Source organism: Protopterus annectens, chromosome 13.part0, assembly GCF_019279795.1.
Source record: "Protopterus annectens isolate FY-2018-M chromosome 13.part0, PAN1.0, whole genome shotgun sequence".
NCBI classification, from domain to species: Eukaryota; Metazoa; Chordata; order Ceratodontiformes; family Protopteridae; genus Protopterus; species Protopterus annectens.
In genome coordinates, this window is record NC_056747.1 from 1,054,507,965 (window position 1) to 1,054,527,617 (window position 19,653).

The 19,653-nt window shown below is 43.1% G+C and overlaps 1 protein-coding gene across 3 annotated transcripts in view; it reads right to left on the minus strand.

Moving 5' to 3' along the window:
• CDK12 (cyclin dependent kinase 12) overlaps positions 1 to 19,653 on the minus strand; it is a 719,108-nt gene that overhangs the window by 555,847 nt on the left and 143,608 nt on the right. The gene's annotated exons all lie outside the window — the stretch shown is intronic.

A 19,653-nucleotide genomic window follows, 5' to 3' on the forward strand; every position in this document is an offset into this window, starting at 1 on the left:
CAGGTTAAACACAGACCATAAAAAAGCAGCCCATAATATCCTTGAGTAAGTAATAAAACAGGTAAAAGTCCTGGAAACAGAAAGAGAACAAAAAAGGCATCTCTGGAACCCAGACAACAAAGGTTATTTAGGAATATTCCCTCAGGTCATACCATGATTCAAACAAATGGGTAAGGTGGGTGGGGAAGTTGAGGAAGGATGAAAACAGGCAACCCAAATGCAGAGTTATTTTACGTACATAACTATAACATCCAATGTTGTCTTTTCGTCCATTCTTCAACTGAGTGTTCCCATCTAGAATCATCTTGGGTGGCCCTGAAGGAAGGACATTCCGGAGTACTACAGAGCCGAAAGCTGCTCTATTCCTAGACACCATGCCCAACTTGTAATGAGCTATAAAGGTATGAGCATTGGACCATGTAGCAGCTGCAGAGATGTCATCTACAGATGCTTTAGTCTGGAAATTGGATGAAGTGGCCATAGATTTTGTGGAATGTGCTTTAGGACATTTTGGTAATGACATGCCTTTGTTTTCATAAATGAAGGTGATGCAATCAGATTAACCATCTGGCTAGAGTCACTTTCGATACTGCTGTACAAATTTAGTTTTAGAGTAGGATACAAATAGGTGCTCTGAGTTCCTGAAATTTCTGGTTATGTGAATGTAAAATCCAAGCAGTCTATGAAATTCTAGTAAATTAAGCATGCATTCTCCCTTGTTAGAAAATTTTGGAACGAAAACTGGCTAGACTGACTGACAGACTCATTTCTGACACCACCTTAGGTAGAAAGAGTTAGTCTTAAGTGACACACTGTCTTTGAGAAAAAGCAGGTAAGGTGGTTGAGAAGAAAGGGCATGGAGTTCTGATAGCCGTCTAGCTGAGGTAATGGGCATCAGAAAAAGTGTTTTACATGAGAAAAATGGTAACTCTGTTTTGCTGACAGTTTGAAAGGAGGTTGAGTAAGAAACAATGTAAGGTCGCATGGAGGTACAGGGGTTTTTTTTTTATCAGCAGACAGAGGAGTGACTTCTTCCCTTTAAGGAAGGCTTTACATAACTTAAGAGAAGTCAAACAGGTACTATCTCCACCAGTGTGACAGTTTGAGATGGCAGCCAGTTGTACCTTAATTCTCGAATAACTGGCTCCTTCGTTGAAAATGGAAGCTAGAAAATCAAGAATTGCTGGAATGACATGGCAGCCAGTTGTACCTTAATTCTCGAATAACTGGCTCCTTCGTTGAAAATGGAAGCTAGAAAATCAAGAATTGCTGGAATAAGTGCGGAAAAGTGGTCTAACTGGCTCTGAAGACCCCAAATAGAAAATCTTTTCCATTTACTTTTACTAAATTTCCTAATGGATGCTTTTTGGGATGACATTGAAATTTCCTAATGGATGCTTTTTGGAATGACATAAGGATGTGGCAAACAGGGAAGGAGAGTCTGGAAAGTACAGTTGTGTAAAATATAACCATAACGGTAGATGTCCTTCTCTTCACTGCTGCAGTATTCATAACATTAGGGATCCCCTGCCAAGGGTGGCCAGACATCTGTCCAGTATACAGAAGCCTTTAGGTTGCATTAAAGTACTCCGTACTTCACACGTATGCTCTATGCATAGCACAGGGCATAAAGATGACATCCAGATGTGCCATCTTCAGAACTGAGAGCCCCAGTAGGTATGGCAGTCCAAGGAAAATAAAAGGTAACCAAGTACATTCAGAAGGCAAATGGACCGGGGGGGGGGGTAACTACTGCAACCATTATGGTAAGACTTTACACAACTGTACTGTGTCCTTCCATTTCACTGTTGCAGTATTCATAACACTAGGGAGACTGCCAAAGCTCAGGAATAAACTTGGGAGGAGGAAGGACCAAAACTGCCCTCTAGGAAGCCAGGAAGGATGGCCCTAGCAAACAAGCTCTGGAGTTTCCATCCAACTTGTAGTACTTGGTAAATGTATGCACAGAAGTCCAGGTAGCTGCCTCAAGAACAGTTAGTATCCAGACCTTTGAAAAAAGCACCAGAAGTCATCACACCTCTAGCAGAATGAGCCTTAACAAAATAAGAAAGGCTCTTATCATGAAAATAACAACAAAAAGAAATAGCTTTCGAGATCAAAGAAGAAATGGTTTGCTTGGAAAGAGCTAAACCTAAGGACTTAGGATGAAAGGAAACAAACAGCTGGTCAGATTTCCTAATGGTCTTCATCTTATCCAAATAAAATCGGAGTTGTCTATGAACATCCAAAGTGTACAGCACCCGGCAGACTGTGGAGAAGGGAAAAAAGTGGGCAAATGAATAGACTGATTAAGGGACAACTCATTCACCATCTTGGGCATAAAAGAAGGATTAGTATGCAAGGACACCCAGTCCTTATGAAACACCAAAAAAGGAGGACAAGCCATAACGGCTTGAAGCTCAAATACCCATCTGGCAGAAGCTAGGCTTAAAAAAATGTACAGTCTTCTAAGACCAATGCTGCAAGGAAGCTAAAGATGCAGGCTCAAAAGACGCCCAAATCAAATTTTCCAAAACAAAATTAAGATTCATGGAAGGAGGAACAGGCTTCCTGGGAGGCCTAATATGAAGGTCGCCTTTTAAGAATTGTTTAGCCTTAAATCTAAAAACTAGAGGAGATAAAGCCAGACAAGCAGAAAGAGCTGATAAGTGAGCCTTAACAGAAGAATAAGCCAACCCAGCATTGAGCAGTTCACACAGGTAAGACGGAAACAAAGGAACATCCAAAGAAAGTGGATCCAAGTTACTAGGAAAAACGCCAAACAGAAAACCTCTTCCATTTGGACAAGTAGAATTTCCTAGTATTGGGTTTCCTGGCCTCCTGCGGAACCCTAAGCACGTCCTCAGAAAAAAGGTGTAGAATGTAGAAACAAAATCTTTATCACTCACAGTGTCAGCTGAAGAGTGGAAAAGTGGGGATAAATGAGAGATTCCTTGTCTTGTGCGAGTAGGTCCACCCTGTGAGGTAGCTTGTGATGACTCACCCTGGCTAAATGTAGAAGAAGAGAGAACTAATGCTGTCTCAGCCAAAAGGGAGTAATCAAAAACTTTTTGAGAGCACCCTGCTGAATTTTGAACAGAACTTTTGCAACGAAGAGAAAGGAAGGGAAAACATAAAGAAACCTCCCCTTCCAAGAAAAAGACAGGGCACATCCGCCTTCCAAACCAGAGAACCTGGGACTCTAGCAAAAATGAGGAAGTTGTCTGTTCAAGGAGAGGCAAATAGATCTATTTAAGGTTTACCCCACTAGTGGACAATGTCCAGAAACACATCCTTGTGCTGCATCCTTTTGTGGGACTGAGTTAAGGACCTGCTCAGAGTGTCTGCCACCATGTTTTGACCTGAGGTAATATAAATTGCCTGAAAAGTTACTTGATACTGGACAGCAACATCCTACACCAGGACTGCCAACCAGCGAATAAGTTAAGATCTTGTCCCCCGCATTTGTTTACATACCACAACACTGTTGTATTGTCTGTAAATACCTTGAATGGTCCTGAGGAAAAAAAAAAAAAAAGAGGATAAAAAGTCTGAAGTGCCAGCAGAAGAGCTCTCATCTCTTTGACACTGGTGTGCTCTTTCTGTTGAAGAGGCAACCACACCCCTGCACCTTAAGGGAGCAAAAAGCTGTTCCCCATCCCACACTTGAAGTGTTTGGGAACAGATCCTGAGAGAGATGAGGTGGATGAAAGGGGGCTATGGATTTAAAGACAACTGCTGGATTCACCAGTGAAGTTCCTTCTTGAGATAAGGTAAATGAGGCACTACAAATTATAGGGGATGTGCATGTTGAAGCCAAACTGACTTCGGAAACCACTGAAACCTTCTCATGTGGTGGTTGGCCACAGGCAGCATAGAGATGGTGGATGCCATGAATCCCAAAGCTCTCAGAAACTCCCTGGCTGTATTATATGCCAGAGGAAGAAGAGTTTGAAAGAAGGAAATGAGTGTCAAGGCCTTGGGAGAAAACAGAGATGCCAGCATAGGCACAGTCTGAATCCTGCACTCCAGAAAAACATGGCCCTGAGGAGGAGTCAGGAAAAACATTTTGAAATTTATTGTGAACCCCAGGCTTTGCAGAAAGGAGATGGTAAAATAAAGATTTTGCCACAGGATCTCTGGAGAGGATGCCTGAAGGAGGTCATCGTCCAATTAAGGAAATACGTGGATCCCCTGAATCCTGCTAAAAGCAATCAGAGCTGTGAAGCATTTAATGAATACCCTTGGGGCAGTAGAAATGCCAAAGGACAAAGCAGACAACTGAAAATGCCAGGAAGCAACAGAAAAATGTAAAAACTTCCCAAAAAGGGGATGGATCAGGATATGGAGATAAGCATCCTTGAGATTCAGAGAGACAATGTAAGCCTGATGAAGCAAAAGAGGGAACAAAGTCTGGAGGAACAACATTTGAAAGGAGAACATCTTCAGAAAAGTGTTTAGATGAGAGAGGTCTATAATAGGTCTCAAAGTACCCTCTTTTCTGGGTACTAGAAACATCCTGGAGTAAACCTCCCTACCCTTTTGGGACACAGGTATCTCTTGAACAGTACCATGGGTCAAAAGGTTCCGAAGCACCTCTGGAAAGTATAGTTGTTCCTAAGGCGGCTGAGGCATACCCATAAAACAGGGACAGGATTTCCAAACCATAAAATACCACTGGGGAATAATGGACACGACCCAGGAATCCTGAGTAATCTGTGGACAAACAGGTATAGAGAGAGAAAGGCAAAGAAAAGAGGAAAGTGGCTGTGAAGAATAGGATAGTTAGACATCACCTGGATTACCTGGAAAGGGAGACTTCTGAGACACAAAAGTCTGAGAACCCTTACAGGAGAAGCCTGCTTGCCACCCTTCTCACCCTTAAGATTGCCTGCAAACAAAAGCTAGCTTACTGGGGTAATTTATCTGAAATTTAGTCACAGGAAAAACAAACATGTTTAAGTTCCTACAAAGCCTTAACCTTATCCTGAAGGGACTTAAACATGGAAGCAGCAGCTTCTCCAAACAACTGTTTATAATCAAGAGGGGCATCCATCAACTTAGCCTTAATATCATCAGGCAAAGGTTGAAGCCGAAGCCAACAATACCTCCTCATTCACTGACCCAAAAGCAGCAGCCCTAGAGGAAGCATCTGCTGCATCATAACTACACTTGATGGCAAGATGAGCCACCTGTGAGAAAGTCCCTAACAGGGAAAGGGCAGAGGTTTTATCCTCAAGAGTCTGGAAGATCAGAAATAGCCTGACAAGCTTAAAATAAGAGAGCCAACAAATGCCTAGACATATGGGTCTGATAATTAACAGCCCTAAAAACCAAAGTAACAGAAGTGTAAACCTTCTTGCCTTGCCTTTCCATAGTCTTGCTATGTTTATCAGAGGACAGTAACTTGGGAGAAGAAAGAAATTTAGAGGGCTTGTCAGAAGATACATTCACCACCCAAGGGTCAGCAGAAGGAGACCTGTACAAAACTTTACAGTACTCAGGCACCTGAGAGAATCAGGTTTCTTGGTAGCAGGGGGCTGAGAAGTTTAAGAAAATGCATCCAACAAGGCTGCCAAAAAAGGAGGAATGCAGAAGGTTTAGGAGAATCCATCTGCATCAACTCACAGTATCTTTTAGGCATCTCAGAAACCTGAGCGCAATCCCATTTAAAGAACTCCATCATCCTGGAGATTGTGCCCTCAAAAGAAACCTCTTCAAAGAGAGTATAAAGACTGGTAGATTCCTCTTCTTCTGATCCACAGTCAAAAGGAGAGGGAATTTGCGAAAAGTAAGCAAGGGATTCCTCATCCGAATCCAGCTCCTCCTCAGAGGAATCCTGTCCCCTGGGTCTTTTTAGGGGAGTAGAGGACCAAGGGGGCTGGAAAAGAAACTCCCTGAGGAGGTTTCAATTCCATCAAAACACTAAACAAACCCAAGTGAAGGCCTGCCATTCACTCTATGGAGCCTTAGGAGCAGGAGAAATATGTTTAGTTTTTTCTTCAGTCGGATGTCGACCTTATAAAATTTGGAAGGCTCTGACCCAAGATGGCGCTCAATGTTGGTATTAAGTACTTCTTCTCTGACTAAAATTTGAGTAACACCCCTAGGCCCCTCAGAGATAATCAGCTGTGGTTCCCTCTGAACATCGTAAGTGGACATCTGCAAAACCTCCTCGGATGTGCTTACAATCGGATCCCAGCCAGCCTTCCACCCAGTCATGGTAGAGGAATCCAACGACAAAGCCAGGCAAACCACCAGGCATTCACTCACCTCAGCAGACACATCTGGCAAAGGCTGAACAGTGCAAGATTACGGCCAAGGCTTCTTGGCCATCTCCTTCACTGAAGGCTGTCCCTCAGAGTGGGAAGTACAATCCGGTATTTCTTTTGCAAGAAACTTAAGATGCTGATTTTCCAGATGTAAAGCCAAGGAGGAATAATCATGAAGATGACCAATAGTGCTATAGTAAACCTCGAGACACTGGACCCAACACAGTTTGGTTTCGTCAAGGGCAGATCATGCCTACTCAACCTGGTGGAGTTCTTTGAGAAGGTCACTAAAGCAATGATTGAGATCAAAATCAATCACACTGCCTGCCTTGACCTGGCCAAGGCATTTGACACAATACCCCACTCAGGCATTGTTGACAAATTCAAGAGATTAGGTACAAAGCCGTATGCCACCCGGTGGATAGCCAACTAGCTCATAGACAGGACCCAGGAAGTTAGAACTGGGGAGGTCCACCTCTACAAAGAGGCCAGTCACAACTGAAGTTCCTCAGGAATCAGTCTTTGGACTGCTCCTTTTTAGCATTTACTTCTGAGAAGTCAAGAGCAGTGTCAGTGGTCTCTGGCTGACTAAATTTGGAGACTATTGCAAATTAGGAGCTGTCACTGAATCTCACACTGACACAAATGTTCTCCAGGAGGGGTTGACAGACAAATAACTGGTGTCAGAGACATGGACTAAAACTAAATGCCAAGACATGCATAATACTATCCTTAAGAAAGTCATCCATCCCTGGTGACTATCATATTGACAACACACCCCTTAGAGTTGACCTAGTAGTCAGGGACTTAGGAACACACACAGATAGTAATCTAGCCTTTGATCATCACGTGTCTACAGTGGTGAGGAAATCATTCTATGTTGCGCAACTTATAAACAAAGGTATGGCATCCAAGTCCAAGGAAGTCATTGTTCCACTGTATTTGGCATTCATCAGGCTTATCACGGAGTACAATATACCCTTTGGTATGTACCTAAACAGGCATATACAACAACTGGAACATCCACAGAAATTCCTCACTAAAAGTATACAGGACATAACTATATGTCCTATGCAGACCGCCTCAAGGAATTATCACTGTATTCGGTTTCCTACAGGCTTTTGAGGGGAGACCTATGCCTGGCATAAAGGGCATTCTCAGACCCCACTCTGATGGACCTCCTGCATATCCACAAAACAAACAGTACCAGAATTACCCGTTCTAAAACTTAAACCTTGCCTGTGATATAAACAGGGCCTGTTGGAGAGAGAGGTATGTATCCCAGGGACTACCCAGTCTATGGAACAGGCTCCCCATTAATGTGAAGCAGAGTTCCTCCCCAACCCAATTCAAGTGCAACTTAGATGTATGGGAAATCAGAAATTCATTGTTGGTTTGGCACTTGTCTCTAATGCAAACAGATACCCTGTAAATGGCTCATCTCCCAGGCCCATGCTTACACTTATCAAGGGTATCACAACTTGTCAGAGATTTGGGATACATGGCTAGGCTTAAAAAGGCCCTTGTGGTCGTTTGCCTAATTAAACACCTATGATTCTATAAGATAGACTACCTTCTTTGGCGCTCTGCTACAAAGCATTCTTAGTTCAAAGGCCTGACAAATGGAACAGAGCATATGGTTGTGAGAGGCACCCAAGCAAATGAAACACTGGTCGTGGCAGTCTTTATGGGAAATCAGTCTCCCACACTGGCATTTACCCTTCTTGGATGACATGAAACCCCACAAGCAACAACAAAAAAAGATAAGTAAAAAAGAACCCCAGTGGGGCATTTATCTGCAACGGCTAGGTGAATCAGCAACGGAACAGGCATTCCGACCAGTGGCAAAGAAGTCCAGGAGATGGTACGTCCTGATGTCACCTTTATGCCCTATGCTACGCAAGGAGCATACATGGGACATACGGTGTAATTTAAAGCAACCTAACAGCTTTGGTATACTGGCCGGATGTTGGGCCACCCTTTGTAAGGGATGCCTAATGTTATGAATACTGCAACAGTGAAATGGAAGGACATCTTCTAGCTATCACTGGAATTGGAGAAACCACGCGGTCAACTTGAAGGACAGTATGTCCAGCTGAGGCAGCCCAGACAGATAAGACAAAAGATCCTGACGAGGAACCAACATCCATGGGGGAGGCGAGTAAGATGAGGGCAAAGAAAAGGGAACCATACTTGAAGCCAGAATGGTATAATGAGAATCATCTTGGTCTTCTGCTGATAAGTTTTCTGAATACACCTCAGGATAAGGGGAGTGGGAGGAAAGGTGTATAGTAGACCAGTGGGACAGTCGTCAAGTAGTGCATCTCGATGACTCACCCACTGAGGGATAAGGGCAAAGCACCTGCTGCACTTGACATTGAGGGGAGAGGTACAGAGGTCACATAACGGTTGACTGCATCGGCGAAATATCATGTCTGCCACTGACTCGTTGAGACACATGTGAGGGATTACGATGAACCTGTTAAGTTTGTCTGCTAGTACACTGTTTTTCCTTGCAATATGCACTTCCAGGAGAAAGCAGCTGGAAGAGATCACCTTTGGCCACACTCATTGCCTCCCTGCAAAGTGGATAAGATCTGGTTCGCCCTTGTTTGTTGATGTACCAGACTACTGACAAGTTGCCCATCTGAACTGTGACCATCCCTAGCAGGAAAACATCTTGAAATGTCTGCAACGCTTGTAGGGCTGCTCTCATTTGTAGGACACTGATGTGTACAATGTTCTCTGCCCGAGTAAATGTGCCTTGGACTGTCCTTCCAAAGCAATGTGCCCCCACCCTAGTTGGGAGGTGTCCGTAGTCACTGTGGCTTTCGGGGAAGGAAGAATGAAGGGATGGGCCCTGGGAACCTTCCTCTATATGAATCCATCATGCTGTGGGTTTGTCTGCAAACCTCTGTAATGCAAATGGGAGTTGACATTGGCTGATATAGTACAGTTTTGTACCTACCATAAATGTAGATGTTCGAGTGTTCACCCTGCTGCAGTCATCACACTTGGGTTATCCTGTCGTCAGGCTGTCCCACAGTCGGCCGGAATTCCAAAGTCTTGGTCCGGCATCAGTTGCTGCCACCTCTTCCCTGACGTCAGTGCGCCAGGGGTAAATATAATGCAACCGACACCATTTTCTTCAGTTTTTCTTGCCCCAGATGTCAGGTGCCCCCAAAAAGGTGGTCAGAATTAGTACCAAATGGAGTAACCACTGCACAAACACAAAATCCCTTCAGCTATAAGCAAATACATCAGTAAGGCATAGAAGAGATTTAGCCAGTAGAACAGAGGGGATGGAGGGAGGGTAATCTTGACTGCAGCAGGGTGAACATTCGAACATCTACATTTATGGTAGGTACAAAACTGTACTATGTTCATCGTGTTACCCTGCTGCAGTCATCACACTTGGGTTGAATCCCAAAGCTAAGGTAGGGGGGAGGTATTATAGAGGGTTAGTGGAGGCAATAAGGCCCTGCAGAACTGCAGTGGCGAAGCCCGCCCTGGACTTAGAGTAAAGAGGTAAGTGACAGTGTTTGGTAAAGGTGTGTACTGAACTCCAAGTTGCAGCTTCTAAAATTTCCTTGGTTGGAACCCCCCTGAGAAAGGCTGTAGAGGCAGCTGTTGCCCTGGTAGAGTGGGATCTAATAGTAGCAGGAACTGGTTTCCCATGATGGGTATAGCAGAAACGTATGCAGTGACCTATCCATTTAGAAATGGTTTGCTTTGATATAGCCTTCCATTGAGAAGCTGTAGCATAGGATACAAAGAGCTGGTCAGATTTTCTGAAAGCCTTAGTTTTGCCCAAGTAGTAACGAAGCTGCCTGTGAATGTCCGAGGAATGCAGGAGTCTCTCACCTTTGTTCTGTGGATTGGGGAAGAAGGTGGGTAAGTGGATGGTTTGATTTAAAGCTACACTGGAAACCACCTTAGGCATAAAGGAAGGATTAGTTCGTAGAGAAACTCTGTCTTGATGAAAAATGAGGAAAGGTTCCACTGCCATTAGTGTCTGTAGCTCTGAGACTCTCCTAGCTGAAGTTATAGCTAGGAGCAGGGCAGTCTTCCATGATAGGAACTGAAGATCTGCAGAAAAAGCTGATTCAAAGGGAGGTAGCCTTAGTTTTTCCAGAACAAATTTGAGGTCCCATGTTGGTGTAGGAGCTCTCCTGGGTGGTCTAATGTTTTTTGCCCCTCTGAGGAACTGCCTTAGAAGAGGAAGTGAAAATAAAGGTGGATCCATGTTGTAATGAGCTGAAATAGCTGAAGCATGGATTTTAATTGAGGAAAAGTAAAGTCCTTTGTGCAACATCTCAGCTAAATACTGTAGAATGTGAGGCATGTGAGGCTGAATTGTGTCTTGGCCTTTAGCTTGGTTCCAGGCACAAAACCTTTTCCATTTGTCTGAATAAGCCTTCCTGGTGCTTGGCCTCCTGGCTTCCAGAATAACATCCAGAACTGCTTGTGAAAGAGGAGCTGGTTTGTATGTTTAGTTGATTTGCCATGCAGCCAGATTTAAAGTTTTGAGCTGGCTGTGAAGAATCGGATTGTTTTGTTGTGTGAGCAAATGGGGTATTTGAGGCAATATCCATGGTGGGCTGTGGGCCATATTTTTCAATAGCGGGTACCAGTGCTGGCGTGGCCAGTCTGGGGCTATGAGAATCAGTCGTGGTCTCCCCTTTTAGACCTTCAAAAGAACCCTTGTGAGGAGAGGTAGTGGAGGAAAGGCATATGCTGTCAGGTTTTTCCAACTGAAAGAGAGTCTCCACCTTCCAAGCTTGATGTTGAAATGTCCTTGTACAAAATTTTGTCAGTTGATAGTTTTGAGGACTGGCAAACAGGTCTATGTTTGGAAGACCCCATTTTTGAGTTATCATTGCAAATATCTGTGAGTCTAGTTTCCACTCGTGGGGATCTTTGATGTTTCTGCTGAGGTCGTCTGTCAATGTGTTCTTCTGTCCTGGCAGGAATTGAGCTTGTAACTGGACTTGGTAGGCCAGAGCTGTGTTCCATAAGATCATTGCTTGCCTGCTTAGAGGGTAGGAATGTGTACCCCCTTGTTTGTTTATGTACCACATAACTGTGGTGTTGTCCATCTTTATTGCAAGTTGTCCTGGATGTAATATATCCTTGAAGGCTGTCAGAGCTTTCTGTACAGCTAGCATCTCTTTTTGATTTATGTGCAGATTTCTTTGGTCTGCAGTCCATAGGCCTTGAATGCATTGTCCTGCCATGTGCGCCCCCAGGCATAGTCTGAAGCATCTGTTGTGATTGTTTGCCTGGCTGGGGGCAAGGTGAAAGGCTGACCCTTGTTGAGGTGACATGCCTGTGACCACCATAGAAATTCCTGTTGTAGGCAGGGAATGAGAGATCATTGTGTCCAAGCTGTGGCTGTGATGAGACCATACGCTTTTTAGGTACCATTGTAATTTCCTCATATGCAGCTTTGCAAATGGTATTATTAGTATGCAAGATGCCATGAAGCCCAAAGCCAGCAGAATTTTTCTTGCAGTTAATTGGGTCTTTGTTGCCACTGTCTTGAAATATTGAGTCAGTTCTAGTTGCTTGTCTGGCGTAAGATAAGCCTTCTGGGCCGTTGTATTCAAGCTGGCACCCAGGAATGTCATTTTTTGTGAGGGTACTAGTTTTGACTTCTTTACGTTTACTGTGTACTCCAGGCAGTTTAGTAGATGTTTTACAAAGGCCAGATGATGTGAGAGAATGTCTTTGCTTTCTGCTTGGATGAGGCAGTCGTCCAGGTATGGATATATTTGAATTCCTCTGTCTGCAGTATGCAATTACTGATGCCAGGCATTTTGTGAAAACTCTGGGCACAGTGCCAAAGGGCAGTGCAGAGAATTGGTAATGGGTTGAACCTGCAATGAAACGGAGGTATCTTCTGCAACTTTGTCTGATAGGGACATGCAGGTATGCCTCCTTGAGGTCCAATGTTACTAGCCATGCTTCCTTGCCCAACATGGGAAGTAGTTGCTGTAGTGTTAGCATCTTGAATTTGGGTACTTGTACGCAAGTGTTTAGAATTGAAAGGTCCAGAATTGGTCTCCAGGCATTGTCCTTTCTGGGCATTAGAAAGAGTTTTGAGTAAATTCCTTGGCCTTGCTCTTGAGTAGGTACCAGTTGAATGGCTCTCATGTCCATGAGAACTGTAATTTGCTTTTGTGCCTCTGCCCATTGATTTTGTGGCAGGTTTGGCATTTCTCTTTTCATTGGCAAGGTGTGAAAGTGGAATCTGTATCCTCGTGAAATTATGTCTAGGACCCATTTGTCCTTTGTGACAATGTGCCAGTTGTCTGCAAAAAGTGCAAGTTTTTCCCCCCAAGGGGGCTGCTAAGAGAGTATTGCTTGGCCAGATGGAGGTTCAAGTCATTGAGTTTGCCTTCTGGTGGATTGAGACCTGTCTTCTCTTCCCTTCTGTGTGGTAGTGCCCCATTGGCGAGGTTTATACTGGGCTTGTGGTTGTCCTCTGCCCCTTGGGCGTCTGTATTTACCCCTCTGTGGTCTGTAAGTGGCTGGAAAGGACCAATTTTTTGTTGGCCAGTTTCTGCTGAAGCGAGGGGGTTGTACTTGTAGGAAATCTTTGACTGTCTGCATAGATTTTGCCTTATCTTCCATTTTCTTTTAAACTTCTTCTGCTTTAACTCCAAAAAGAACATCCTGCTGTAAGGGAGCATCTAGTAGTTTTGCTTTAACATGATCACGCAGAGTTTGTTCCTTTAACCAAGCATGCCTACGTATAACAGACCCAGTGACATCTGCTCTGCAGGAGGCCTCCAAAGAATCAAACCCACATTGTAAGGTATGTTTGCCCACCTCCTCAGTGGTGTGCAACAGATCCTGTACTTCTTTCAATTCAGATTGTTGAGGGGGAGTGGTTATTCTTTGCTTTAATTGAGAGATTAGAAATTGCTGATACTTAAGCATGTGAAATTGACAATTCAGTGCCCTCATAGCTAGTGTGGCTGAGGTGTAAACCTTTTTCCCCCACCTGTCTAGTGCTCTGGAATCCCTCTCAGAAGGTACTGGGTTTTTAGCCATAGACGCCTTAGCCCCCTTGGAACCCTGGGAGATAGTCTCTGGGTCAGCTACAGGGTTTTTGTAAAGAAATTTGTGGGAATCAGGCACTCTGTAGTATCTGTCAGGCTTAGCTGGAGCAGGAGGTAGAGAGTCTGGGTTGAAACTGGATTCTAAATAGACATCATCCACAATGTCCAAAACTGGTGGGATGCAAGTGGTCTGTGTTGGGGGAGTAAAAGAAACTCTCTGAGCCTTTTCTTTGAATCAGAGTAGTCCTGACCTTCCCAGTGAAAATGTTCCCTCATAGTGTGTAAAGTTTCCCCAAAGGAGTAGTCTTCAGGAGGAGAAGCTGAGGGAATAGAGTCCTGTCAGAAGAAAAAATTCAAGCGAGTCACATCTGCCTCAGGTGATGAAAAACTTCTTTATTTGCAGCTAACCAGATTACAGCAGCATGTTGGCCAAGATGATCTCAATCTGATCAGCTTGTTTACTGACATCAACTTTTATACTTTCCTGTTACTAGCCAAAATAGCTTTTGTTACATTTCTGACAGTTGGCTATGAAAAACATCTAGGATCACAATTTACCTCAGAAAAGAATGCTTTACCTCAAAACCACAGTTAGTGTAGAACGTTTACCTCAAAACCACAGTTAGTGTAGAACGTTCAAAAAGGTACAGCATACTTAGTTCAACAGTGGTAGCTGGAATTTTCCACAGACTGCCTCAGTAAATTAACTCTTATTCAGAAGTATAGAAAACAGATGTTATTTATTTATTTTATTTTTATTTTACATTTGTTGACCGGGCTAGTCCAACTGGATATATGTCCATTTTCAGTAGAGGCCCGGGGAGAAAAGCTCCATAAGTTGTACAAGTTCACAAAAGGCATAAAAATATTACATGAGAAACAAAGCAATTTAAACAGATGATTTAAAAAGATAAAATAAGATACGAGAATTTAATTTTTTTTTTTTTTTGAGTGAGCATTAGTCTGGATTAGTGCAAGAGCAGAGTGAGCATTAGTCTGGATTTGTGCAGGAGCAAAGCTAGTGTTTATTGAGATGAAGTTTTAGTTGATTTTTAAAAAGTTGGAAAGAGGTTAAAGAAGTGATATCAGAGGGTAGATTATTCCATGTTTTTCCAACAGAGTTGGAGAATAAACAGTCACCTGCATGATTGTGAGATTTACTAATATTAATCAGGAGTTTGTTAGCAGAGCGAAGTTGTTTCAGGTTATTGTATGGAGAAATAAGGCTAGAGAGTATTGGTTGGCTGATATAGAATCTTATAAGCTATTAAGATTTGTTGAAGAACAAGTTGGTTAGGAAGTTCAAGCCAGCCTAATTCTTTTAGGTTCTGGCAGTGATGAGTTCGAAAAGGAGATCCTACAGCAAATCAAGCTATGTTATGATAGGATGTTTCAAGTTTCTTCGTGTTGTTTTTGGAAAGATTAGTGTAAATGGGACAAGCATATTCAAGTTATTAAAGTTAACTTATCAACTTATTCAAGTTCATAAGCAGACTACATCTATCATAGATAAAGCCCATCTTTAATAAACATGGTTCAATGACCCTTTCTTACCAACACTTCAGCAAATAGCATATTCATTTTGCTAGATGGGAGAAAGAGACAAATAATAGTATGTTTTAAAACGTTTTCTCTTAACAGTCCTCAGCATCAGAATCTTCATAAGGAGAGGAGGAGAAGTCTTGGTCCTCAGAGGAGTCTGAAGAAATGGACATTTACTCAGAGGATGCAAAATCTTCCTCTTGTCTAGGCCTTTTGTCATAAGGGGGCTGGGAACCCCTGATTAAAGAAATCAAATCTTCAGCCATTTTGAGCATCTGTTTCTTAGGCAGGGGGCCTTGAACAGGAGACTGAAGTGCAGTCCTTTTAGATTTAGAAGGAGGTTTCGACTTAGAAAACGTTTTAATGGTGAGTCTCGTCTGTCTGAAAACGCCTTCAGAAACCGATGGCGTTTCTGTAGCACCGACGTCTTTTGTAGCAAAGTCATCAGAAGGGCCTGAAGTAAAAGGCTGTGTCAGCCTGGTACATTCCGTCAAAATTTCCATAGCGGTCTCAGATTCCAGATCTGCAGTAGTCAGGGGCTGCGTCGGAGCCTCACTGAGGACCGGAGAACCAGAGACCAGATCTGCCGAGGCCTCGGAATCTGGTTTAGGCCAGGGCTGTCTGTCCTTATCCCTGCGTTTTTGTGCATGCCGGTAGTCGGTTGCTCCGACGGTATGGTGTAGTTAAATTTCCTACCTAAGTAGTGGCGTGCGAAATCAAAGCGTCTTTTAACAGTACGCTTATTAAACCTAGCACAAAACCGACAAGAAGTGACGTCGTGGTCTGGGCCTAGGCAAGGTATGCAATAACAATGAAAATCCTTATGAGGTATTTGCTTTCCACAAGAAATACAATTGTTAACTTTTTCTGACATCGGTCTGAGGCAAGAAAAGTTTCCCCAACGGGGTACTTAGCTTTATAGAAGACTTCGGTCTGAAATTCAAATTCGAAAATCTCAGGAGTCGGCCGACCAGCACTTGCGAACTGCTTCTGCTTCGGGCACCGCGCAGCAAGAAAGACTGAAGAAAATGGCGTCAGTTGCATTATATATACCCCTGGCGCACTGACATCAGGGAAGAGGCGACAGCAACCGACGCCGGACCAAGACTTTGGAATTCCGGCCGACTGCAGGACCGCCTGACGACAGGATAATCCAAGTGTGATGACTGCAGCAGGGTAACACGATGAACATCTTATTTACCACTGTACCACAAGGGTCCACTGTAGTATTCTCTTATGAAAATGTGTCAAAGGAACCATCACTGTGGAGGCCAACATGGAACCCAGCAGTTGTAGAGCTAGTACGGCTAGAGGTGAATGAATAGAAAGGATGTGCACAACCTGTTTCTTTAGGTTCTCCAACCTTGACTGAGGAAGACTTGCTACTTTGTCATTATGTGTCTAGACAGGCATCAATGAACTCCATAGTTTGTAATGGACAAAGCTGAGACTTGGAATAATTTATGGTAATGTCCAAATGTGAACAGACATGAAGCAAGTGGTCCCTGGCCTGAATTTATAGAGACTTGGTGGAAGCAGATAGGAGCAAGGTGTCTAGATATGGAAACACACGGAATTCTTGCAATCTCAAGTAAGATACAACCACTGCCACACAGTTTATTTTTCCTTTCAACCAAGGCCCTACGATTAAAGCTTACGCAAATATCAAATGAAAATTCACGATGTCCTGGCCCTAAGCAACATACACACAAGTAGTAACTATATGAATTTGAGATCTTTCATCCATAAGAAGAGCACTTCTTGAAAATAGTAGGTTTCTCCAACATTGTTATACAAGTAATTACTACCACCATAACACACAGAAATTGTAACCAAAGAGAGATAAGAGAATACCAATGAAGGTAATACAGAACTACCCAAATTGTACCAGAAGAAATTGCAATACCAACAATAATTACAAGAAATACCTCAAAGTAAGAAAGAGAGCTAGGGCTTAAGGCCAAAACACTAATACTACAGGTTTTAAGAATTTCAAGTACATATATATATATATATATATATATATATATATCATATATATATATATTTGCGACTGTCATATATTGAACATGGAAGGTCGTTAGCAAGGCAAAATAATCAATCTAGGAATGGTTTTAACATGGGTCGAGGTAGGGGACATGTTTGTAGTTTGGAATAATACTGAACACCTACCTCGACCCATGTTAAACCATTCCTAGATCGATTATTTTGCCTTCGACATTACTGATTACGACCTTCCATGTTCGAATATATGACAGTCGCAGGAGTGCTGTTCGCACTTATGATAGTAAACCATATATAGATATATATATATATATATATATATACATACACTTACATATACATACAAACGTATATATATATATATATATATATGTGTGTGTGTGTGTGTTTGTTTTTAAACAGTGGATTATCAAAAAAAGGAAATAAACAGTCATCAAAAAACCTAAAGTAATGAAGTACATACACTAATGCATTCAAAGTTACACTGGGAGCTGTGTTATCTCAGAAAGTAGGGGATCAGTTGCTAGTGTCCTCTCCTGCTGCTCTGCCTGGGAGAAATATTGAGGCAATGTTACAATTGCCTCATGTACACACAGACAACCCTCTCCTCTCCCACAAAACACAAATACATGCAAGAGATGCAACTATCAACATAGGGACTGGCAAGACCAGAGAGAGAGGAAGGTTACCACACACACTATAGACCCAGTCTCACATAGTACCATCACAACCTCAAATCATACACATAAAAACACAAAGACCAAAAGCACAGCACCACCCAAGACACAGACAAACAACCACCACCTCAGAACACACATCCTGCAACACATAGACCTCACAGTCAGAGTACACAACTCAGCACTCCAACAGCAGGTACAAATACAACTCAGTCATTGTCACCTGGTTCAAGGCTATCCATATTCATCAAGGACACCCACACCTCAAGATAATATAGACTGGGAACAGCCCACACACCTAGCCCCCTCAGCCCTGGAATTCCTACTACTCAAATCCAAACTACCATTCCAAGGAACCATGGAAGACATGATTACGGAACATGGATAGAGCATCTCATCATCAAGATAACATCATCAATTCATCACTGGAAGCATGTCCCATCACGATCAGATCCAGATCTAATCTAAGCTGGACCCCCTTCCATCCACTCCCATCTCAAATAAACCCCAACTAAAGTAAGAACCCAAAAAAGACTGAACACAAAAACTTTGAAAGTGACTCACACTTCTAAAGACTAGTGTGGTCTCTTTAATGCCAAGCCGCTGAATCAACAACAAATGCCTACCACCAGCACCTGCAGGCTGCAGCAGCAAGGCAATCCCAAACATAAAGCAGCAACACCAAAGCAAAACAAAAGAGCTGTAAAGCATTAGCCCCAAAAGCCCCAGCCATAAACAACACTCTACAACAAACACAAACTACAAGAAAAAAAGATAAGAAAAAAAAGAAAAGGTAAAGGTGATAAACATACTACTATGTAAAAATAAAACCTCATCTCAAAATAAAAAAATCCAAAAATGAGAGAAAAGAAAAAGAAAGAAAAAAAGACAAATCATAAGGCCTTCTTTTATATATAAGGAAACGGGGAGGAACTCTCCAGATATGCTCAAGAACTAGTTCAAATGATGTGAAGATGATCTGATCCTCCACTACATTGGCTGACAGGTTCAGTGCAAAAACTTCTCCCCTCCTCCCCCAAAAAGGAGGGTATCTATATACCAAACGATGCAGCCCCCCCAAACATCCAAACGCCCAAAGAGAAACTGCTCCAAAAAAAAACAGCCTCCATGGCCTGATGGTGTGGTGTCCCCTGCCAGTGCTCCCATGAACAATGAGAATTAAACCCACAGCTAGGACAGCTGTTTAATCAAACAACTGTGGTCCCACGGTGCCTCCACCTGACCCCACCCTCCACCACCCCTGAAACAACCGCCCATTAGCTTGACAAGCCTCTGATCCAGCCATGGAGATGGATAAGAATAATTAGGGAATTTGCAGACTTTTGGAGAATTTGCAGACTTGGATCCAAAGTAGTTTCTTGTCAAAGGCAGATGATTGACTTTTTGAACTTGTCTGACTTGAAATTGCCAATGAGGAAAGCAGTGGAATACAGCCTACCACAGCTCTACCCGAATGGGCCGATACAATATATACAAATGGTATCACTGAAAAACTCATCAGCTTAAATATTAACCCATACATCACAACATCACAAGATGGGTTGCAAACTGGCTGAGTGACAGAACCCACAGGGTTGCTGGCGCCATGTCAGACTCAAAAGCCTGTCACAAGTGGTGTCCCCACAGGGGCTCACACATCTGACACAGATATCCTTCAGAGGGGTCTCATAGAAACGGATAACTGGTGCCAGGCAAGAGCCAGCCATTAAAATGCCAAAAATGCAAAGTCATGACCTTCGGGAAAAACAAGGTTAAGGTTACCAAATAGGTGGCAATCCACTGAGCACAGAAGAGAAGAACAGAGACGGGACCTGACCAGGTTGTTGATAGTATAGTTCGTCATCACACATGTAGCTAGCTAAAAGTAGTAGAAGACCCCACATTTGCCACCCTTTCATGAAGGGATTCTCATCTAGATCAGGGGGAGGTCATTGTCTCCCTCATCTCATCCATCATCAGACCAATGATTGAGTACAATGCCCCGAATGTATCTGACCCGACGACACTTGCAGCAGCTGGAGCTACAAAGTTCCTCAAAAAAACGAAAAGGGGGTCTCAAAATCTGTCCTA